The sequence below is a fragment of the Panthera uncia genome, chromosome D2 (genome assembly GCF_023721935.1).
Source record: "Panthera uncia isolate 11264 chromosome D2, Puncia_PCG_1.0, whole genome shotgun sequence".
In the NCBI taxonomy this organism is placed as follows: domain Eukaryota; kingdom Metazoa; phylum Chordata; class Mammalia; order Carnivora; family Felidae; genus Panthera; species Panthera uncia.
The window spans coordinates 76,386,730-76,411,304 of record NC_064818.1 but is presented as its reverse complement, the minus strand read 5'-3'; the positions used below and the strand labels follow the sequence as shown (position 1 = coordinate 76,411,304).

The window sequence follows — 24,575 nt, the reverse complement described above, 5'->3', positions numbered from 1 at the left end:
CGTTTATCTATTTTTGAGACAGAGAGAGACAGAGCACGAACGGGGGAGGGGCAGAGAGAGAGGGAGACACAGAATCGGAAGCAGGCTCCAGGCTCTGAGCCATCAGCCCAGGGCTCGAACTCACAGACCACGAGATCGTGACCTGAGCTGAAGTCGGACGCTTAACCGACTGAGCCACCCAGGCGCCCCTGAATTTCCACGATTCTTAGACACTATCAATCTCAAAGTACACCAGCAGTTTAGTAACAAGATATTTAGGTAAAAGAAAAAGCATGAAATCACTACAATAAATATACACAGTAATTGTCGTCCATTATCTCAATTTCAGAAATATTAAATATAAAAGCATATCTACTTTAGAATCAAGGAAATCTCATCATTTGGGGAACATAGAAGAAAACCTGGTTCGAGGAGGGGGCATATGAAATTGATGTTCAAAATAGCCTGTCTACAGGAGGGTCGCTCCTCCTACTCCGATGGTATCAAGCTGGGGCCCCGGATTTACTTTGGCCTCATGATGATGCGTGTACTTGCCTGTCCCTTGACTTCAGGCCTGGCCATCTGACTTGCTTCGGGCATGTTGCAAGCAGGAGGTTGAAATGTACTTGTACAGTGAGTCTTGCCCTCGTAGGCCATAGAGTTGAAGAGAATTTCCCCGGGGGCCGCTGCCTCTCTTTTAGGCTGGGCCCCAGATTAAACAGACCAGAGCCGAGGCTCTGGTGAGGCACCAAGCCCGACTGCACACTCAGCTTGAAGTAAAGTTTCTCAGCCAAACGGAGGCTCCATCAGCCAGCTCACATAATGAAGAGCAGTTGATTGGGGTGCCTGGGTGGCTCAGTTGGTAAGCGTCAGTCTTCGGCTCAGGTCATGATCTTACTGTTCGCGAGTTCGAGCCCCGCGTTGGGCTCTGTACTGACAGCTCAGAGCCCAGAGCCTGCTTCAGATTCTGTGTCTCCCTCTTTCTGCCCCTCCCCCCCTCTCAAAAATCCCCGTTAAAGTAAATAAAACAATTTTTAAACAGATTACTATTTCTTGAGTACTTTCTCCATGCCAGGTGCCAGCCTGTGCTCTGGAGAGTCAGGGATGAATAGGACAAAAGAGAGATCTGATCTCCCAGGGTTCACACTCTGGTGGGGGAGACAGACTAGTAAATGAAGTAAACAAGACTTGAGACTGAAAAAAATAAGCAGGATAACGATATGAATTTTCTTGACGGCCGACCGTAAAAATACTACCATAGAGCAATTTCTTGTTTGATAATGCTGGCGTATAGCCTCCCACATAATTTGACTTTAACTGCAGATTTAATTTCCAGATTGTCAAACCTAGAGATTAAGCCCAGAGATCAGGGTTCAACCCTTTCGCGGGAGTGACATTTTTCTCCGTCACCCTCTCATCAAAATGTCCTGGGTATCCATTCCAGGGCAGGCGCTGGCTAGGCGCATGTTGGATGAATGTTATCGCGTTCAATTCTCTCCCACCTGCAAGATTACGCCTGAGGAAACAGAAGCTGGCCAACGTGCCCAGGACCCCAAAGCTGGGAGGGGTGGGACTGAGACACGAATTCCAAGCCCAGCATTTTACCCACAGAGCCCTGCTGCCTTCCCCTGTCCCCACGGCCTTCTACTCTCACTCCTGGCATGCGATGGATGTCAGGTTATTGAGACACCTCCTGGCCCAGAGATTGCCCCTTCCCTTCCCTCCCCTCCCCTCCCTGCATTCCCAGTAGCCAAGTTTGTGACACACGGCCACGCCCACTGACTGGAAGTATTTGGACACGTTTTTCTAGCCACATGCACGACCAGGTGAAGGAAGAAGGTCTGGAGAAAGAGAAGCAAGCAGTTGCCCGGCAGAGACGAGCTGGCCCTATCCCTGATGACTTTCTTGTCGCTGGTTGCACCCACTTCCTGAGGCCTGGCTGCATTTCCATCTTTAGGCTCCGTGTGTCCTTACACTAAATGTCCCTTTTCTGCTTAGGCTAGCTTGAGAACTTATTCTCACCTGTCAATTTGGAAAGAATTAGACTGATTCTTACTAAAGTGTGCATGACTGAAAAAAGTGTGTGTGTGTGTGTGTATGGGGGGGGGGTGTCTTCGAGCTATGCAGGAGCCTCTTGAGGCAGGAGAAGCTTCGGGATTTGGCGGGGGGGAGGCAAGCTTCTCCCTGCCCCGGTGAGACTGTGAGGTCTGCACAGAGGCAGTAGTGACACGGCCACGCCTGTGACCTGGACAAGCTCCCCTCTCTTCCTGGGGACGGTGGCGAGACGAAGCGCTGGGGTGAGCATCCAGGGCCCCTGCACTGCACCCACTGCGTCCATCGTCCTGTCTGGACCAGGCTCTGCTGGGTGGGCTGGGCTGTGCATAAGGATAGGGCGAAGGGGGGGGGGTGCCCTGGAGCCGGACCGCCTGGGTTTGAGTCCTGTCCCTGCCACTTACCAGCTGGGGGAATACAAAGTGCTTAACTGCTCTGCGCCCCAATTACCCATCTGTAAAATACGGATAATATGAGTATCTTCGTCCTAGAGCCGCTGAGAGGATCAGACGAGAGAACGTGTGGAAAGTGCCTCACGGAAGGTTCCTGGCACAGACTCCCTAAATGCCAGCCTGATAACAGGTGGGATCAGTGTTACTATTTTCTCTGCTTCACAGGTGATGGCTCTGAGGCCCAGAGAGGCAAGAGGCCTGCTAAGGTCACCCGGCTACATAGCGATTGCCCTAGATTGGGGTCCCCCAAAGTGGATCCTGAGGTAAGGGTTTGCTTGATTCTGGCAGTTGCCAAGGGGGACTGGGTAGGGATGGGGAGAGCTAGGCAGGAAAGACAAGGAGGCTGAGTCAGGTGCGACTTCAGGCCAGGTTCTGCAGTGGATGGGCTCACTGTGATCTCCTGGGGGAGCCCTGATGAGTCAGGTATGCCCCCGAGTGCCTGTGTCAGAGTCAGAGATGCTGCACCTGTCATGTTCCTGCTTCCCCGGAAGGCCACGGGGGGGGGGGGACACAAAGTCCCAGGTGTTCACCCGCAGCAGCCTTATCATTGGGCAGAGTGGCTCCAGTAGCCCCAAGGCAGGCCTCCCAGTCACAGGTGCTTGCAGAGAGAAGCAGGGGCAGCTAAGGCCGTCTGGGGACCCAGCCGGGGCACCGGCACTGACCTCTTCCATGGTGGAATTAGGACCCCAGTCTCTGGCTTCCGGATCTAGGTTCCCTCTGCACCAGGCCCTTCCATCCCTCAGACAACCTAATCCAGCAAGACGTGCGCTCCAAGACAGACGCGATCCTTCCGCGTTTGCCCTTTGGGGGCTATCCGCTGGCTTGCCCCCATTTTCGCAGCAGTATTGAAGCAGTGGGGAACCACCCCCCTCGGAGGACAAAAGAAGGCCATCTCCTCGGTCCCGTGCCTTGTCTCGGCAAATTTGTGGCAACCATTTCAGTTTAAACATATGACAATTAAATCGTTAAGAGTTCCGATGCCGAATTAATTACCCAGTAGAAAAGGGATCAATTGTGTAAATATATCATTTATGTAATGAGTCCTGGCTGTGATTTAGATGTCCAGATTGTTTTTTTTCTTCCCACTTCTGTCCTGAAAACAAGTCTAGCCTCCGGGCCAGGGCCAAACAAACAGCCTCTATCAGGGCCCAATCCAGAGCATTAAGTGGCCCAAATAGACAGGTGGGGGCAGGTGATACAGGGGGCCGAGAATGTGGGAAAATTGGAGCTATTTGCCAAAATGAGCCAAGTTCCTCCTATTATTCTCCATGTCTCTGCAGAAAATTACTCTTCAGAAACAGGGAGTGGAAGTTAAACACTCCTTTCAACGGCCCTTCAGGTGCGTCTCACTTCACACCCCCTCCGTTCCCTCCGCCGGTCCCCACCTCCCGTCCAATTGTGGCAACCTTTGCTGAGAACAGGGGCCACTGCTGGGGGCTCCAAGAGGTGGCAGGGCACCCCCCCTACCCCCCCGCCCCAAACATTGAACATTCTTGGGATCATCAGAGCTGACCTTCTCTGCCTGCCCAGCCCAGGGGCCAGGGAGCAAATTCCCTCCTATGCTGCTTCCAGACAAGGCATTAGGCGGGCTCCCCGGGGTGAAGCAATCCCGCTTCAAATATTTTTAATCCGTTGAACACTCTTTACTGAGCCCTCACTTTGTGTTATTGTGTCCCTCCCTCCCTCTACTCCCCCCCGGCGGGGAGGATCCTCCCCCCAAACCCCATGCTCTCCCCTGCGCACAGCCCCACACCCGTCCCCAGGATGTCTGAGAGCCAAACCGCCCAGGGGCCATCAGTCTTCAGGGTCTGCATGGAGCCCAGCACCTAGGGCACCGGCACGCAGTTGCAAAATGTCAGCCAGCCTCAGGGGGCTTGGAGTGGAGAGAGGGCCTCCTCAGCCAAGTGCCCATCACCCCCTGCATCTCCCTTCTCTGAGCCTCCCTTCTCTGAGATCCAAGCCCATGCGTTCTGGCCTTTCTCTGGTTGTTTCCCTCCCTCTGCCTGGGGGCCTACCCTGCCCTGCAGTCACAAATCAGTGCAGCGGAAATGAGCTCGCTTGAGTTCCAACCCCAGCTCTGATCCAGGGAGGTGGGGGTAGAGGGGACCCCAGACAGGACTTGCAAGGCTTTTGCCTCCCTGAGACTCAGTTTCCTGATCTGAATGACAAGACCACAACTCTGTGATTATAAGATCCTCACCAGCTCAGCTCCTTCTGGGTGGGATGTTTTGAAGGAAGATACCCATCCTGGGGGGGACACGGGGTAGGAAGCCCAGGTTTGATTTCAGAGGGGGAAACACAGAGCATAAATGGTCCAGGAAGCCTTGGCCTTGGGGAAAACGAGCTTGGAGGGGGCAATTATACATCAAATGCCATGTATTTGTCACGATTTCATTGCTTAATTGATGTTTTATTGCTCTCACTGACACGTGTGATCGAAATGAAATTGCATCTACAGGAGGGGAAGTGAAATTTATTTCTGCTTGTATCTTAATGGGGGGAATAAAGCGTCAATTAAACAATGAAGATGACATATATTTGATGTATGATCTGAAGAAGGAAAATTACTCACTAAAATGTTATTTTACAATTTACAGTAATGGAGCACCTGGCAATAAGGAGAAGCACAGTTCACACATTTTTCCATTATTTAAAAATACCAAAAAAAACACATCATTATTAAATAATACAAGAAAATTTCACTTTTAATAGCATAGTATAAGAATTGTACCAGCAGGTGCCCTGCTGAGTTTCCCAGCTAATGAGCAATAGGTCTGGGGCAGAGGAATGGGACAGGCAATCTTGAAATACGAGACGGTGGGGTGCCTGGGTGGCTCAGTCCATTGCGAATCCGCCTTCAGCTCAGGTCATGATCTCTCGAAGTTCATGAGTTTGAGCCCCACGTCGGGCTCTGTGCTGACAGCTCGGAGCCTGGAACCTGCTTCCGATTCTGTGTCTCCCCCTCTCTGTCTCTTGCTCACTCACGCGCTCTCTCTTTCTCTCTCTCAAAAATAAGTAAACATAATTTTTTTTTTTTTAATAAAGGAAAGAAAAGAAAAGGAAATGAGATGGACATAAGCTCGGGAAGCCACAGTCATAACGGGAGCTGCCTACTGAGTTCCTGTGTGCCAGGCCCTGTGCTGAACTTGACCTTGATCCTAAAGTTCACAGTAACCCTGCTTTACAGACAAGGAAGCTGAAGCTCAGACACCTTAACTGAGGTCAGAAGGCAAATATGCAGCAAATTCAGGATTTGAACCAGGTCAGTCTGACTCCAAGGGTCGCCTCTGGTCTTAATGCCAGCAGATACTTAGCAGACACCTGAGGAGAACATTCCTGGAATGTGGAGACAAAGGTGAGAGGAAGGAATTTAGGTGAGATCAAAGGCCATTGGAGGGAGTAGAGAGGGAGGAAATGGGAACCACAGGGGAGCACATGGAAAGTTCTGAAAAAAAGGAGAACCAGCGTGGACATATATCTGAGTTATGTGCCTTTCGTAAAAGATCACCTTTAGTTCAGAACTTAAGTTTATGAAGAAGAAACCATGGCCCATTAAGGCTGTACCTACTTCAGGAAAGAAAGAGATTCTGTAAACTGAGTGTCTGTATATCAAGCCCAGGAATTTTGCATTTATTTTTATTATCAAATTGGAAGTTGAGTCCTTCTGAAAAGATATATGGGGTCAATATGCAACCACAACATGCCTATGACTATAGAAAAACAATCAGAAAACTTTCTGGCCTTAATAGGATAAAGAATTAATATCCTCAATGTTTAAAAAGCATTTACGCATTGTTACAAAAATATTTACCAGATACAGAACTCTAGGCCAAGAATGTAATCGGTGAGTCACAGACACAACAGATATACTCTCTATCAGTCAAATAAATGCAAATGAAAACATCAGTGAAATACCTTTTTATTGGTAAGTTAGCAAAACTAAGGGAAAGATAATGCTTGATGCTGATAAGGATGAAGAGAAATACTTTTGTGTCTCTGTTGGGAATTGGCATCAGTGTGAGTTTTCCAGAAAAAAAAAAAAAAGAGTTGGTGTGGATTTCTATTTGTTTTGAAATCTAAGGACAAAATGATTGTCAAAGAAATTCAAATAAGTTTATTTGAACAAATAATAGCACATAGGGAATTCATTTAGTGGCAAAGCCGACAGTAAAGAATAAATTAAACTGGCCGGGCCCTGACAGGACCAGCCAGCTCACTCAAATAGGGGGTGCAGGTTCCATCTGAATATCAGCAGGGAGTTACATGCGAGCAGAATATTTATTTTTATTTTGGTAGGCATGGTGGTTCCTGGTAAACGTGCAACTGTATTTGGGATTTGGCTCATTTTTAAAGTATTCTTTATTTTAAGTTTTTTTTTTTTTTTTTCATCTATTTTGAGAGTTAGAGAGACTCGGGGTGGAGGGGCAGAGAGAGAGGTAGAGAGAGAGAATCCCAAGCACTGTCAGCACAGAGCCCAACGTGGGGCTTGAACCCACACACCGTGAGATCGTGACCTGAGCCCAAACCGAGAGTCAGACGTTTAACCGACTGAGCCACCCAGGCGCCTGGGATTTGGCTCATTTTTAAACCTTATGGTGACCTTATGGTCTCTTTTTTGGTAAATTAATGTGGATGAAGTTGGGCTTTTTGGTTTTGGTTGTGTCCCGTTTGGGGCGGAGGGAAGAGCAAGAATTTGGTTTTATTTCCATTTTATTTAACTTGAAAGAACAATGAGAAAAGAGGCAAAGAATGCCATGGCGTCTCTCCCCTTCTTCCCCACCCGGTGAACTGGACTGGAGCCCTGAAGGGGAGAGAGGCTGGGAACAGAAAGCGAAGGAGACTTTTCCACGCAGACTTTGAGAGTCCGGGCTCCGGTATAGAGTCAGAAACCAGTCTTGTACTTGCTTACAGAGGGGACATCCAGCACCGCCAGGTACAGGCTCCCGGCAGGGCCCAGGGGAAGTGGCAGAGAGAAATTCTTTGGAAGGATGCGGGATAATCCGAGAAGAGAGGGGAAGGCTGGAGACATGCCTCAGAAAAAAGCAGGAGCCAAAGGAGTCTAGACAGCTGTGAGCACACAGTGTGGCCACAAGCACTTTCTAGTGGGAGCTCTGCTGTTGTAGAGGCGACTGCACGGGTCTCCCCCAGCACAGCCACCAGTCTGCTGGGAACAACCACCAACAGTCCCCACTCCCTCCCAAGACGAGAAGTCCCAGCAGGAGCATCTGATTGGTCAAGCCCAGGTCACATGACGGGAAGTTTCTCTGCAGCTTCCAGAGCGGAAGTGAGTCTCTTCCTTCACCTCCAAGAGCCAGGCAGTGGCGGGATTCCCTGTACCGGTTCCCACGCTGGGCGCCCGAAACACAGCAAATTTCTACTGCACAAGTTCAAGGTGGTGTGGAGAGAATTAAGTAAGAAAATGGATATAAGGCTGGGGTGCCTGGGTTTCTCAGTCGGTTAAGTGTCTGACTTCAGCTCAGGTCATGGTCTCTCCGTTCGTGAGTTCGAGCCCCTCGTCTGGCTCTGTGCTGACAGCTCAGAGCCTGGAGCCCGCTTCAGATTCTGTGCCTCCCTCTCTCTCTCTGCCCCTCCCCTGCTCACAGTCTGTCTCTCTCTGTCTCTCAATAGTAAATAAACGTTAAAATAAAAAAAAAGAAAATGAATATAAAGCACTTAGCACACAGCACCTGGAACACAATATGAGCTCATGAGCTCGTTAATGTCTGTTGTTATCATTATTTTATATTTATTATTATTTTAACAATTACTGCATGTGAGGCCTAGACTTGGAATTGGATGATCCCGTCAGGAACTCTGACTCTTGAAGGTGTCTTGTGCAAAGGCAGTAGGCGAGGGTGCTATCTGATGAAATTCTAAAGTGACAGCTTTTGCGTAGAACGCGTTCCATTCAGAAAAGGAATAATCAATAATATCTCATTAATAACCAATACCAGTAACCGTGTGCTCTGAGCTCCACAGAATGGGTATGTGGATGTCCTTGGATCCTCAGATCATTTGGGAAGAAAAGCTATTTGGGGCAGAGGCTGTTGGGTGCCTCCTGGGTGCCTCCTCCAGCATTCCCTCCCCTCCTCCTGGTGACAGACCCCAGGTTTTAGGAGGGCACTTGGCTGCCTGGAGTGAAGGACTTCCTTGCAGCAGGGAGGACCATGCTAGTAGATTTTAGGCAACCAGGTCTAAGCAGAAGTGTGTGAACGTCTCTGGGACATCTGCTTAAGGTTTCTTTCTTTTCTTTTAATGTTTTTATTTATTTTTGAGATAGGGAGAGACAGAGTGTGAGCGGGTGAGGGGCAGAGAGAGAGGGAGACACAGAATCCGAAGCAGGCTCCAGGCTCCGCGCTGTCAGCACAGAGCCCGACGCGGGGCTCGAACTCACAGACTGTGAGATCATGACCTGAGCTGAAGGCTAACGCTTAACCAACTGAGCCACTGACTGAGCCACCCCTGCTTAAGCTTTCTATTTGGTGCAGCCCAAATTAACCCTCCCCAGCACAGCCTTAGCATCTGTGTTAAGGCACGAAGAAGCAGGGCTCTGAGGGGTTAGGCAACGTGTTCCTATGCCACGCGGTGGGTCCAGAGAATTGTGGGGCCAAGGAGGTCAGGTCCTCTCACCTCGGGGGCATGATCTCTTCAATATGCCATACCATATCGCCTTGTTAAAAACATTACTGAGGGGCTCCTGGGTGGCTCAGTCAGTTGAACTTCCGACCCAGCTCAGGTCATGATCTCACGGTTCTTGAGTTCGAGCCCGGTATCAGGCTCTTTGCTGACAGCTCGGAGCCTGGAGCCTGCTTCTGATTCTGTGTCTCCCTCTCTCTCTGCCCCTCCCCTGTTCACACTCTGTCTCTCTCTCCCCAAAATAAATAAACATAAATAAATACATACATACATAAAAACATTATTGAGGACTGCCTGAGTGGCTCAGTCAGTTAAACGTCCAACTCTCGATTTCAGCTCAGGTCATGATCTCGAGGTTCATGAGATCAAGCCCCGTGTCAAGCTCCACACGGGCAGCTGTTTGGGATTCTCTCTCTCTCCCTCACTCTCAGCTTCTTCCCCACTGATGCTCTCTCTCTCTCTCAAAATAAATACAAAAACTGAAAGCATGACTGAAGTATAATTTGCATGCCATAAAAATGTAGCAATCGAAAGCGCACGGTTCAGTAAGTTTTGTCAAATGCACACACCCGTGGCCCTACCACCCCATCCAGAGAGAGAGCATTTCCATTTCCCCAGAAAGTTCCTAGCCATTTCTTTGCAATCACCCTCCCTTTGGGAGCCTCAGGCAACCACTGACCTGCTTCGTGTCAATATAGATTATTTTTGTCCATTCTAGGATTTCATATACATAAATGGACTCACGTGATATCTACTCTCTTGTGTCTGGCTTCTTTGGCTCAGCTGAATGTTCTGGGGCTGGATCCCGATTGTTGCTGGCACAAGCAGTTCATCCCTGTTTCTTGCTGACTAATATACTGGTGTATGAAAGTACCACTCTCTGTTTACCTATTCACCTATTGGAGCACATTTGTGTTGTTCCCAATTAGCGATGCTATATGCACGTTTTTGTGCAAGTGTTTGTGGACATATGCGTTTGTTTTTCTTACATAAATGCTTAGGAGCGGACTTGCTTGGTCACACGGTAGGGCTATGTTTAATACATTAAGTTTACATGACACTGCCGAACAGTTTTCAAAAGTATTCCACGGTATTTTGCCTTTTTAAAAGCTGAGCCTGGGTGGCTCCTTCGTGTAAGTGTCTAACTTCAGCTCAGGTCACGATCTCACAGTTTGTGCGTTCGAGCCCGCGTTGAGCTCCGGGCTGACAGCTCAGAGCCCGGAGCCTGCTTTGGATTCTGTGCCTCCCTCTCTTTCTGCCCCTCCCCTGCTCACCTCTGTCCCCCCCACCCCCCCCTCTCTCTCTTTCAAAAATAAATAAACATTAAAAGAAAAAAAAGAGAATCTCATTTATTGAGGTGAGGTTCAATGTAGGCCCCTCTAAGTGACCCGCTGGGGGACACACAGTCCTTCGGATCCTGAAGATCAGTTTGAATTTGCTACAGGCTGAATGTTTGTGTCCCTCCAAATCCATGTCAAAGCTCTAACCACCAGTGTGACGGTATGAAGACATGGGGCCTTTGGGAGGGGATTAGGTTTGGATGAGGTCATGAAGGTGGAACCCCCATGATGGGATTAGCACCTTGTACAGAGAGGACGAGACCAGAGCTGGATCTCTGCCATGTGAGGACACAGCTGAGCCAGGAAGAGGGCTGTCACCAGAACCAGACCATGCTGGCACCTTGACCTGGGACTTCCAGTCTCCAGAACTCTAAGAAATAAGTTTCTGTTGTCTGAGCTGCCCAATGAATGGTATTCTGTTACAGCAACCCAGGCTGACTAAGCCAAAAATCTGTGTGCAGCCCCTCAACGTGACCTTGAACAAGTTACTTAACCTCAGTGAGAATTGCCTTCTGTAGCTATAACCTGGCCAATAACAATAATAATACCCACCCCATCTGGTTGTTGTCAGGATTCAGTGAGATACTATTTGCGGGAACGCTTGGTGCATCACGGTCGCTCCTTATCTTGACGTTAGCTTTATGGTGAGGGGATTTTACTGGAGAATAAGGCATCTTTTGTACTCTGTAGTTGGAGAGCAATCTATCATCACGTTTTATAAGTTGTAGAAATAAGTCCTTTCAAATGGATTTGCTTCAACAGTTCATATTGGAATTGTTGACACTTCTCGGAGTCATCAGAGTCTTGGATGGCTGTGTGTAACTCAGCAGGTGGGAAGGCTGTTGACAACATTAATTGTTTCATAAATAGTGTCAGGATGGGATTTTTTCCCCTCTTTGGCTTAAGCCAAGTTACTGAAAAACCAATACTGTGCCATATGTTTATACTCTTCTTGGCACATAAACCAGATATTTTACGGACAGGGATGGGTCATAAAAGGCAAGTATTCACTCAAGTCACATGTTTGATTCTCCATCAAAGAAAAACAGCCATAACTATTCCAATTCCCCTGAAATTTTGTTAGGATTAGTTGTAAATTTCAGACCCCAGAGACAGCACCTCCAGCAGAAAAGGCTACAGTACTAAGGACCCTCCCAACCCCTTCGAGGTAGGTGACATGTCAAGTAAAATTCAGAGCACGTGCCCCGTTTCCTCATGGGCTTTCCGTATAGCAAATAAGTTAGGTGAAATCGACTTGGAATTAGGAAGGATAAGCAAAGAAGTGTCACGATTTACCATAAGGGTAAATGCGGTCACCCACTGGAGTTTTTAGTAGTTGGATGGTGATGAGTTGATGGCCTCCCAATGGACCTGTGGTCATTTGTCGTCTCAGGGGAATTGCACTACGTGCATGTGCAACCCGAGTTCGCTCCCCAGTGGCCAGTGATGGGTCTTGCCTGAATGTGTTCCCTGGGATGGGGGCGGGGGGGATGTCGGATCCAGGATGGACCCTGCTCCTCCCTCAAAACCCATGTTTCCGTGCCCTTCTCGGAGTGTGGTTGAGCGATACCCCAGGATGTCATTTTCTTTTTAAATAATCTCTGTACCCAACGTGGAGCTCGAACTCATGACCCCAAGATGGAGAGTCACACACTCTACCGACTGAGCCAGCCAGGCACCCCAACCCCAGGATTTCAAGCTCTGTCTCTGGTCCCTAAATGACCACCAACCAATTCGTGATGATGGAAAACCCTGGTACTTGAGCTAGGCTTGCTAGGAGGTGACCTTGTCAGTCTCCCAGGTGGCAAGTAAATGTGGCATGGATCCTACACTTAAGGCTGATGTAAAGAACCTTCCAGAATGATTTTGTCCCTTAGCACCATGCTTATTTCTGACCCATGCTTTTGTTGCTTTGTCTAGAAGGACTAATTCCCAGGCAGAGTCCAAATCCAGTCTTTTTCCGGAGGCTCCCCAGTGACTGTAGGACACCCCTGCCCCTGCCCTGCCCTGCAGTCTCTTAGACGGGCATGCTAGGGGATTTCTCTGTGTTCGGGTGACGGGCTTTGGAGCTGCAAGAGCCCTCGTGTTTCGCCATGCTGCTTCCCACATCAATGAGTCTCCATTGCATAAAGGTAGGCCCAGAATCACAGCAGATGAAGCAGGAGAGGAGAGGCCCCCCCGAGGAAGCTGGGGGTAGAGGGGGGGGCTTCAAACACACCTACCGTTTTACCAATGAGAACATGTGCCCACGGCTTCACGTTTCTGACATCTGTAAGCAGAGCACGGTGCTGTTGCAAACGTTTACTTTTTTCTGGAAGACATTGTCAGAAACTACCGACAGTGATTCCCTTAGTGGGAGGGGCTGGGGGAAACCAGTGGCTTTTGCTTTTTCTTTCTAACCTTCCGCTTACGCTACAGTGGAGTAAAATGGTTATACTAATTGGCACGAGAGACAGGTTGCTGGGTTTGAAACCCGGTGCTGCCCCTTCTTACCTGGGCGACCTTGACCGTGCCACTTGCAGTCCCTGAGCATCTATGCCCTCATCCATAAGCAGGGGTGATGCCGTGTCTGCCCTGTGCAATTTTTGTATGTTGAAAACCACATGAGTGCTCTCTAAATATTAGCTACTTTTCTCTTCTACTTGAACTTTATAAGTATACCTACCCCCTTCATTTGATAAAGGTCAATAGGTATTATCTATGCAATAGGATTATTGAATTTTCTTCTTTATAATGTTCTCGATGTATAAAATCCTAGTTAAGCATTGAAGGAAATAAAATGCAATTGCCTCAACGTTTGTGCAGGAGATATCCGTGAGAGCGAGGGAGGAGGGGAGGCGGGGGTAAACACCTCTGCTTTCTGGGGTCGTGCAGACAGAGACCGAACAGGAGGGTGCCGGGCCCCCCAACTTCCCCGGCAGTGCTGTCTCATTGCCCTGTTCTGGCTGGGCCTCCGCTAATCTCCTTGGCTGCTCTGGAGGTGAGCTGGCTGCATAAAATATCTCTGGGGGTCATTAGTCTGGAAAGGGTTCATTCTAGAAGTAATCAGGCCTTCTGCCCCTCTGCCTCTGACAAAACTCCTCAGACTTTTTTTCCCTTTAACTTACATTTTAATTAAGAAAATCGCCTTTGGTGAAACTCACAAAAAATTCTTGTACTTCGGAATCAATACAATGCGCACAGTCTAAAATGAGATTAATAATGGCCAAACTATCTATTTTGGGTGTAATTATTTATTCATCAAAAAAACCCAGCTGCTTAAAACCATAGTCCATCATGAACGCATAAGACACTTCCACCTTAATTCTGTTGTTAAAATTCCCTTCTATTGCTCTGTCTGCTGTTAAATATAAAAAGCAGGAAGGCTCATTCTCTACCTGCATACATTTTAAATAAGAATTTCAACATTATCTTGTCCATTTAAAATAATTGTATGAAAATGTGAAGAAATATGATCTTGTAAAAGCTGCAGTCTGACGCACCCAGGGAGCAAAGCCGTTTTTATTTAAAATTCATGGAGACTGTGGCAAGATTGATCACAAGCAGCTCCTTCCCAGGACTGTCCTGCAGGGCTCAGCCACCGCCCCAGACCTTACCAGAGCCGGGGGGCATTCACTGCCTCGGCCCGGACAGGGTCAGGAGCCGGGCAAGCAGCAGATTCCTCCGGATTCTTGCACCGCATGGATCCCCATCAGTCCTCCTTGGGGGACGAGGGAAGGACCGATGTGTCTGGGGTTTGGGCAAGGCTGAGTGTCCCGAGTCTAGTCCCTTAGGCAGGGGCTGGGAGGAGGCCGGGTTGGGGAGCAGGGACCTCAGGCCAGGCTGAGGACAGGAAGGGAGATGGTGTTAATGGAGTTTCCATTGTTTACCATCCAGTGGCTGTTATGACTGGCTCTCAGAAAGAAAGTGGCAGGAATCACAGGGGCGCCTGGGTGACTCAGTCGGTTAAGCATCCGACTTCGGCTCTGGTCGTGATCTCACAGTTCATGGGTTCGAGCCCCGCATCGGGCTCTGTGCTAATAGCTCAGAGCCCGGAGCCTGCTTGGGATTCTGTGTCTCCCTCTCTCTCTGCCCCTCCCCTGCTCCCGCTCTGTGTCCCTCTCTCTCTCTCAAAAATAGACATTAAGAAAAATTAAAAGAAAAAAAAGAAAGTAGCAGGAATCAGAGTATTTCCCCTTACGGTTGTGTACCCCTCTACAGTGTGGGGAGTCTGCCCAGAACCAGCGACGTTGGGTTCGGTTCTGCTCTTTTCTTTCTATGTGACTGTTTTTCATTTCTCAGGGCTGCTGTTTTAAAGTATCACAAATTTAGTGGCTTAAAACAACACAACTTCATTATCTTACACTTTGGTGGGTCAGAAGTCCAAAATGGGTCACACCAGGATAAAATCAAGGGGTGTTCAGGACTGAATTTCTTCTGGAAGCTCTAGGAGAGGATCTGTTTCCTTGCCTTTTCCAGCTACTGGAGGCTGACCATCTTCTTAGGCTCTCCGTCTCTGTCTCCGTCTTCAAAGCCAGCAATGAAGGGGGGAGTCCTTCTCACCTGGACTCACTCTGACTCTCTTGCCTCCCTCTTTCCCCTGTAAGGACCCGAGTCGTCATAACCATCAGCCAACATCCTCTCTCCACCTCTAAATCCTTAACTTCATCACATCTGCCAAGTCTCGTTTGCCATGAAGCTAATGTATTTACACGTTTGGGGGAATAAGGCGTGGACATCTTTGGGGGCCATTCTTCTGCCCACCCAAGGACCTTGGACAAGTCCCTTGGCCTTTCTGGGCCTCAGTGGCTTGGTCTTAAAGTGGAACCGTGCCCAGTACCTTACGGTGCTCTTGTGAGGACCTAAGGAAACACAACAATAAATGTGTGTTGGAATCAGTTAAATTCCTTACAGAGAGAAGACATTTTTTGGTGCATGAGAAGAAACTCAGTTAAAAAGTCTTCTCCCGGAGGGGACGTACACAGCTGGGTTCTGCTTAATCGAATTTAACATTTGTTTCCTCCCTAAATCAGTTTGTGTCTGTGGGTGGCTCAGTTCCTGCTCTAAAACCCCAGACTGTGGGCAGACTTTGAACTCTAGGGAGCCCTACGTGTGTACCTGCAGCCAAGACATTTCACATGTACCCGTTGCTTGTCAGTCCCCAGGACAGAGCTGGCCCAAATAGCATGTAGAAAGAGGTGATACCAAGGCTCCACGATGGTGACTGGTGAGGCGAACCCATGGCCCTGGGTGTGAATTTGTTAACATACAGATTCCCGGGCCCCCTCTCAACACCTGGGCTGGCGCCTGGGAATCTGGATTTGAACAACAAGCTCCCCGGGGATTGTGCTGTGCTCCCGAATTTGAGAACCAGAGCTCTGAGCACAGGGTCAACTGTGTGAGGTCAACTGGGCCTCGGCGCATTTCCTTCTGAAGCCTTTGGCCTTCTCCCTAGGCCACCGAGAGCCTCTCACTCGGGGCTCTCGGTTAAGCATTGACTTTCACAACCCGGCCCAGCCGCTGTCTCTCCAAGACCACATGTCCTCAAGTCCTCCCGGGAAAGCAATCCCTCTGTGGAGAAAGAGCTCGAGGGAGAAGGAATCCCCACGTGGGAGCAGAAACCGGAAGGACCAGAAAGGGCCCCGCCAGCCCCCCCCCTCTATATTTCGTCCCTGCAGGTGAGCGGCCACCTGTCTCCCACATGCCCACGGCCACCCGAGAGCGCCTCAGCCCCTCCGCATTTTCCCCTTTAAACTCTGTCATTTGTACAGCCTATTAACCTTTAACTTTATGACTACCCAAAGATAAAATACTGGCAGCATTTAAGGCTGAGAATACTCCGGCCCTACCTTCTTAGTTTGCAACGGGGGTGAAGCACTTTCTCTTAAATCAGTCATTTTTAATATCAGTCACAGAGACGCTACCCACGGAGAGTATTTTTGGCTCCACAATAGCCAGCTGATTCATAATAAATGTGCCAGCGCTTGCTCCTACCTCCAGGCCGCCCCTAGGAGCAGAAGTTCTTTCCATTAGCTCCTGGGATAAAATACTTCACGTCTTAATAACACCACCACTTACGGAGTACCTACCGTGGGCTGGGTCATGTGCATGATGTCAGATCTTCGCAGAGACCCTGCTGAAAAACGCACGTTTGCCCCCGTTTTCAGGTGAGGAAACTGAAGGTTAGGGAAGGTTAAGTCGTTTGACGGAGGGCACCTAGCTGTCGAGTGACTGGGCTGGGATCGGATCCTCGGTCTGTTAGGGTCCAAATTCTGTGCAAATAAGCCCAAACAGGGGCGCCTGGGCGGCTCAGTCGGTTAAGCGTCCGACTCTTGATTTCAGCTCAGGTCACGATCTCACGGTTTGTGACAGGGAGCCCCGCGTCGGGCTCTGCGCTGACAGTGCGGAGCCTGCTTGGGATTCTCTCTCTCCCTCTCTCTCTCTGCCCCTTCTCCGCTCAAAATCTGTCTCTCTCTCTGGCTCTCAAAAAAAACAAAAACAAAAACAAAAATAATCTAAGTCTGTCTTTGCCAGCCCAGTCATATTAGAACTTTGAGTGACAGTTGCTGTCTCCAATGGCTGCATGAGTGTCCCAGGAATAAGCCAGCTTTAGTGAGAAGATGCCCCCCTCCGGGGGTGGAGGGCAGTAGAAAGCCTTAGACCCAAGTGAGTTTGCGCTCCAGCTCCGACACTTGCCTGCGAATGGCCAAGCATGCTGGTTTGCCTGGGGCTGCACTGGTTTCAGCCCCGAAAGTCCCAGGTGAACGGGAGGCAGACGGTCACCTTCCTCACAGCGACATGCCGCCTCTGAGTCCTGGGCTCCTGGCTGTGACCTTCCTGTGATCTCCTTCCTGGCAGATCATAGATTCATATATCACATCTGTTGAATGGCCACGACTGGCCTGTAAGCTCCAGGAAGTAGGGGTTTTTGTCTGTACTACCCTGCTATACCCCGGGCACATAAGCAGACTCTGCGTGACTTTTTTGTCAAATGAAGAAATGGACGAAGAAATGGCACCAGATGGCCGGCAAACTCAAGCAGAACTGTGGACGGGCACCTAAGGGTCACCCAATCCAGGAAGACTACCGTGATTGGGGCTGCTGCTTCTAGAACACGCCCTCCGTCAATGCCACCTGGTGGCCTGGACTTTTTGTGGCATGTCTGTCCCACAGAACACAAATCCTTGAGGCTGAATCTGGGCCGTGGCCCCCTTTTAGATCTAAGCAAACTGCCTCCCAGCCCTGGCATTGGGTACGTGACCAACCCGGCCTTCTGTCTTTGAAGTTATGTGATCCGGGGTCCCTGGCACGAACTCCAGGATGTCTGTGGCAGAACTCTGTCGAATCTGGCCCCCATATACCGCTCTGATCACCCTCCCCCCCCCCCCCCCCCCCCCGCCTGGCCTCCGCAGGAGGCAGCAGCAGCGGCCCAGCTCAACGGAACTGAAAGCGAATTAGGGACAGAGACAAGGACAACGGTCTAATTCACATGCTAGGCCCCACTGCGACGTTCCTAACTTTTTAACATGTATGTAAAAGTTTCCCTCTTATTTTGGTCCAATTTATGGTTAGTATAAGGCCAGTCTGAAAGATAATATATTGTGACTGTTCTATTATTTATTTTCAAGCCAACTTATTGATTATTGCGTGCTGAAAATGACAAATAGCATCTGTGCGAGGCACGGTCAGCAGGTTCTATTAAAGAAATGATAGTATTGCTCATGGATTGTTAAAAGGTTCAGTTTAGGTTCTTTATAGGTTTATATCCATCACTATTTAATGACCAAATGATGAAAAATATGAGCCGTGGGGACAATGTTTTTCGGTTGGAGTTCTGTGTTTGAGCAGTTAGCAAAATAAGATAGTCCATAGTGGTGGAGTGGGGTGGCGGCCAGGGGAGCCCAGTAAGATTTTATTTCTCCAGATTTAATAAATTGTAATAATTAATGTTGCAGATATTTAACCAAGCAGGAGGATGCTAGAAACAGAATGCTGTCAGGCGTGGACCTGAGCCAGGAAATCTCCTCCAGCCAGGTTCCTGCTGGTGAGGACCCCACTGGGTTCAACGCTGGATTGTAACCACCTGCTTTGTGTGGCGGTGATGGCGGGGTTCCAGGGTGCAGGCCAAGGTGGGTGGCGGTCTCCTCTTTCGGCCAGAAAGGGCGTGGTGGGGAGAGGAGCCCCCGAGGCAGAGAAGGGACAGCAGGCTCTGCACGTGAGGCTGAGTGTCTGCCGAGTGAGAGGCCCCCGAAGCCCCCCCGAGGGAGGAGGGCCAGCACTGGACACTCTCCTGGGGGCTCCAGAAGCTGGAACAGGTGACGCGGCATGAGCGGGCCCAGAGGCTCAACCTTAGCCCTTTACATGCTGAGCCAGAAAGAGCAGGTAAAGCCTGACTGTCTGTGGGTGGCCTGGAGACCCCCAAAGCCTGCTGTGGTCTTAGCCAAGGCTCTGGCGTGGGAGGGGCCCTCCTGCAGGAAGGAGGGGAGAGGCCTCACCTCCCCTGGGGACCACTCTCTACGTGACATGCCTCAGCCATCAGGTCTCTACAGGGCAGCCTCCGTGCGCTGCATCCTGCCTCCCCCTGCGCCACATGGGGCTCCTAAGAGGGTGGCTCTCCTTGGGCCCCTCCACAGTGCTCCCTTCCTGGGGTGCCCGCCACGGGGCCCTTTCTCCTCTGGAGAGCCTGAGACTGGCTGCAAAGGACAGGGCTAATTAATAGCGGAGTGTTTGGGCAGGGGTGTGGGGGGAGGGAGTGCCGGAGGGGGGTTTGGTAACAAGATTTGAAGATACTTACCACGGATGGCAGAAACAGAGAGGTGGTGACCCAAACCGGCCTCCTCTTTTTCTGGGCACCAGCCAAACTACATTTCCCAGACTCCCTTGCAGTCACCCGGGGCCATGTCACCCCTTGATGTCTGTGAATCCCAGGCCTGGACCTGAAGGTCTCTCACACGCGGTCCTCCGTGTTCTCTCTTTCCGTCAGCTGATGTTCATGGCCAGGGTGACTTCAGAAACCAAACACTAAAGTGGGGAGGGACTCTGCCCCTCGCCCTCCGTGATGGCGGGGAAACGCAGCTGTGACTGTTACCCCACCACCAACCTGAACTGCCTTGAACTATCTACATGAATGTGAAACGAACCCCTTTGTTGGGGCCCTTATTCACTGTGGGGTCCGTTAGTCTGTTCCAACTAATATCCAGGAGTATGTGGTCCCGTCCAGCAGAGCATATCTGCATAGCTACAATTCTTTCAGAGTTGACATTGGCTCAACTCGAATCTGCTCTAGAGAAAAGGGAGTTTTTGGAGAGTGTGGGCCTCAGGCACAGAGGGATCCTGGTTAAAGGTTTCCGCTGCACCCCCACTCCCGACTCTTCCCACAGTTCCTGCTCCAGGATCTGCTTTTCTGTCTGGGTTGACAAGAGCCAATCCCCACCGAGCCCCAGCTACCACCGAAAATTAAAGACCTGTGATTGGCCCAGCTTGGTCATGTGGCCATTACTGACCCAGTCATAGTGGCCGAGCAGATAGGGCCCTCTGATTGGCCAGCCACACACCTGTGGCTATGCGGTGGCTGGAGGGCTTCCAGAAGGACACAATCTGAGCAGCCAAGAACGAAGGCCACCCGCGAGCAGAGTTTTCTCTTGCTCCCTGATTTATTCTCACCCTCAGAGTTTTGTTGGGGTAGAGGAGGTGGTCCACAAACAGGGATCATTTGACTCTCCCTCCTGCGGTGGCATGAAGTATCATGCAAGCCCTGTACTGAGATTCTTACCTGTGCAACCTTGGACAAAGCTCTCAACCTCTCTGTTTCCTCGTGGATTTTTTTCCAGTGGGGCTAATCACATCACCCGGGGAAGTTATAAGGATCCAATCAGACAAATGTGTGGAAGAACGTGGCATGCAGGGAAGAGACGTGCAAGGGAGAAAGGGTGTCATTCCCACGCATGACCCATCCTCCCAGGGTCCTCCTCCAGGGTCTGCATTGCCAGGGGCCCCTCCCTGAGGCAGGCTACCATCGCCCCCTCCCGGGACCGGGTGACATTTGACAGTGAGTCAGATGGCCTCCTCCTCCTCCAGAGCGGCAATGCCCTTTGCGTTCGCCCAGGCGGCCTTGGCCAGCTCCTGGGAACGCTACTGCGTGATGTCGTGAGTGTCTCCAAGGCGCACGGCCTGTTTCAAGTTCCGCACCTGGGACTCCGGCAGGTACGCTCTGAATGTGCCACTATCTCCCGGACTGAAAATGAATGATTTGCCTTAAGGACAGAACGACTTGTTGGAAATTGCTTGGGCAAAGGAGGAGGCCTGGAATTAGAACCCGAATTCTAATTAGTCAGTTGCTCACATTCTCTGCGCCTCAGGTTCCTGAGCAGTAAAGTGGGGGTAATAATTCTTACCTCCCGGGACAGTTGCGACCAGGAAGTGGAAGGTGAAATGTACAAGCACCCGCCACGCTGCCTGGCACAAAGTGGGTGCCCAACAGACATGTTCCCTTCTGTCAAGAGTGTGAGGGAGCGTAATCGGGAGAGGCAGGCTTACTTGTCCGCAGCTCGGTGACACTTACTCCAGAAGAGCCGTCCCACTGGCGCACGAAGAGCCAACATGAGCAAGTCGTGCCCCGGCGTGCAGCTGCCGTCTTCTTGCTGGTCATCTCAAAAACGCCACCACTCTCGGGAGGCCCTCCGCCCTTCTCCCTGGGGTATGAGCCTCCTAGGGGCTACCAGAACGACCTATTAACCGGGGGGGCTTCCAACAACAGACATTTGTGCTGTCCCAGTTTGGGGAGGTCAGAAGTCTGAGGTCAAGGCCGCATCGCTCCGCGGGAGAATGTGTTCCCCGCCTCCCTCCCAGGCCCTCACGCGCAGCGCCAGTCAGTCCTCGGTGTCCCCAGGCTGGTCGCTGCATCGCTGTCACCTCACTCCAACGACACGGGTCCTCTCCTCTCCTCAAGGACACCTGTCATTGGATTCAGGGTCCCCCCTCATCCACTATGACCTCATCCTCACTAAGTACATCTGCAAAGACTCTCTTTCCACAGAAGGCCACATTCTGAGGCTCCGGTGGACGTGAATTTGGGGGGAAGCGCTCTTGGAACCCCCCCATACCAATCATTGGCGGGAGAGGAACGAATCAAACGGTAAGACACAGAGAGGCAGAGGCCCAAGTCCTGGGTTGTACAGTCAGACTTGGCCGGTTGCACAGTTTTTTTCTACATCCATTTTAAAAATGATCGCCCCAAGACACACTCTTATGGTCCCCTAGAAAAGAATATATTCCTCCCATAAGGAGGAATATATGTGCCTCCCCCATAGACTTGGCCGTCCAGGGAGGGAAACGAATGGGAAAGCCCCATCCTTTCTCCCTGCTCCCATGCGCCCCGCCCCCCGCCCCTCCCACAACCACCCACCTGACATTTTAAACACCATAGGTACCATCAGAGTCCCCTTAGGGATGGCTCTATGTCCAGAAGCAAGCCCGTTCAGACTAGGACACAGGGAAACCCACAGAAGGGGCAAAGAATCTGACCGTCCTCACGAAGGCCATGAACCAGAAGCGGAGGCTGTCTGCATTTCGGGGGACCCCTGGCCCCTCATTGCCACGTCTGCGGGCCCAGCTGTATCTTCTTTGCTCTCTTCACATTTTTGTACGCCAGAGGCAAAGAAATCCTCCATCGCCTCCGGGCTCTGAGGAGGCGGACAGCCTGTCCCAGTTCCAGACGCCCTGGGGGCAGAGATTGGGCTTGGCCCTGTCCGGCCAGTGGGGAGGCACCCTCTGGGCCATTCACCCGATGTCCTGGCAATGCTGCCCACCTGCTAGGCATGTAAAGACGCTGCAGACACAGATGCTGGGACTCGCCCTTGAAGGCACAGGTGGGCGATTCTCCCGGAGGGGGAGGAGGCAGCCTCTACAGGGACCTTAAAGCAATTTCCCCACCTCACAGAGAGACCCGGGGAGGATACCAAAACCCCACAGGCGCTGTCCTGCTCCTCTTGACTTTTTCTCCCCAAACTCCACGGGTCTCACTCACCTTCGCTCAGAATAATCGTGTGAATGAGTCTTTGGCCAGCTTCCTGAAGCAAGTCCTCCAGGAAATGCCCCCAAATGAGAATGCTGGCCTTCTGTGGGTGTGTTTGCAGGTGTATATTTACTTACCCATCCGTTTGTTCTTAGGGATGTACTATTTCCTGTGACAGAGGAGGGATGCTTAAGAAACAGTGGACTGGTCAGTGGGAGCTGATCTACCAGGCTGGACTAAAAGTCACTGTCACGAGTTGGGAGATCGCCCAGTGGCTCTGGGGCTGCCGAATCCCTGGGACCCAAAGTCAATGGAGACCCAACACTGTCCCCCGAGCGGCACCAGCGTTGACAGGCCCTGCCTTGCTGGGACCTCTGCCCTTCATGATCCACTGGGGCTGTCCCCACTGATTCAGTTAGCCTGCCGCTTGTCACATTTCCACTCCTGTTTGTGGGTAGGTCGACACCAAAAGTGGACCATCTATAATTCACCGTTCTGCTTAAATCATTCGCTGCCATTTCCTAGGGGGCTCTTCTGTAATTAGAACATCGTATTTCTAGGGTTTCTTTCCTCAGCATACGTTGCCCTTAATAATGGCAGATTCTTAGGATTAGTCCTGAGACACATGCTTTGGCTCTTCTACTCACTTGGGCAGGTGCATTGAACTTTCTGAGCCTATGTTTTTATAGTTGTGAACTGGGATGGGGTGAACTTGGATGATGTCTAGGGTCTGTTCCAGTTCTAACATTCTAAGGTCATAGTCTGTGCAGATTTTCATACTTGGAGGTGTTTTGAAATGTTAACTAGCAAGGGTGACTCCCCTGGAGGGAAGGGACCCTTGGGCAGCTGGGAGGGGCGGGTGTGGAGGTACTGAGGGCTGTCATTCTCTGTTGTCACGTGAAACAGCAGCAGACTTGGTAAGAAGAGGGCCTCTCCCTTGGTGTCAACCCCAGAGATCCTGATTCTGCCGATTAGAGGTGGGGACTGTGTTTCTTGGGAAGTATTTATTTATTATCTTTTTAAATGTTTGTTTATTTATTTTGAGAGAGAACGTGAGCAGGGGAGGGGCAGAGAGAGAGAGGGAGAGAGAGAATCCCAAGCAGGCTCCACAGCTGTCAGCCCAGAGCCCGACGTGGGGCTCAAACCCACGAACCGTGAGATCATGACCTGAGCTGAAATCAAGAGTCGTATGCTTAACCGACTGAGCCACCCAGGTGCCCCTCTTGGAAAATATAAATTAGCAATTGGGGCCACATCATGAGGGACATGTCCCCTGAGCATTCCAGCCAGTGGAGACTTGGGGGCATGGTGAAAAGTCAGGCCCCAAAGCAAGGTTTGCGACAAGGGGATTCTGGCACTTCTCCCCAGCTGGGTGCTGGTCAGAGTGGGCAGCTGGCCCCAGCCCCTGCCTGGCAGGCTTGTGGAGCCCAGGAGTGCTCTCTGCAGCCAGGTTTTCTGTCTCCTAGTGACTCCACCCCCAATCAAATGAGTTGAAATCACAGGGCATGCAGAATCTTCTCGTTCCCTCCACTAAGGGCCGAGATCTCCATCCTCCCTTTTCTTCTTTTTGGCTGCCTTTCTTCCCTTCTCTTAGCAGATGGCTGCTCGTCCCCCAGGACCTGACCCAAACTTGGCTTTGTCCATGGAGCCTTCCTCAGGAGCTTCAGCAGAAAAGCCACAGCCTACTCTCTGCAGCCCTCTATTTGTCCCTCGATTACAGAACTAACTTTCCTGGCTGTCCTCCAGTGTTTTATTTTATGTCTGTCTCTGTCATTAGCTCATGAGATCTTCCAGGGAAGCTGATTTATCTTGCTTATCTCTGTAACTCTCTGGACTGAGTTAGGTGCTCAACAAATGTGGAAGGAGAAGAGAGGGAGGGAGGGAGGGAAGGAAGAAAGGAAAGAAAGGAAGGATGGAAGGAAGGAAAAGATAAGAAGGAAGGAAGGAAAAGATAGGAAGGAAAAAAGAAGGAAGGAAAGGAGTAGGGATAGAAGGAAGGAAGGAAGGAAGGAAGGAAGGAAGGAAAAGGTAGGAAGGTAGGAAGGAAGGAAAAGGTAAGAAGGAAGGAAGAGGTAGGAAGGAAGGAAGTGAGGAAGGAAAGAAAGGAGGAGGAATAGAAAGAAG

The 24,575-nt window shown here is 50.6% G+C and overlaps 1 long non-coding RNA gene across 1 annotated transcript in view; it reads left to right on the top strand.

Annotated features, from left to right (window-relative positions):
• The first annotated feature begins 20,170 nt into the window (after nucleotides 1-20,170).
• Nucleotides 20,171-24,575, top strand: part of LOC125933484 (uncharacterized) — a 6,126-nt gene continuing 1,721 nt past the window's right edge. Inside the window, exons 1-2 of the long non-coding RNA XR_007460972.1 lie at nucleotides 20,171-21,572; nucleotides 22,607-22,905. This is a non-coding gene — a long non-coding RNA (uncharacterized LOC125933484). The remainder of the gene's footprint in view (nucleotides 21,573-22,606; nucleotides 22,906-24,575) is intronic.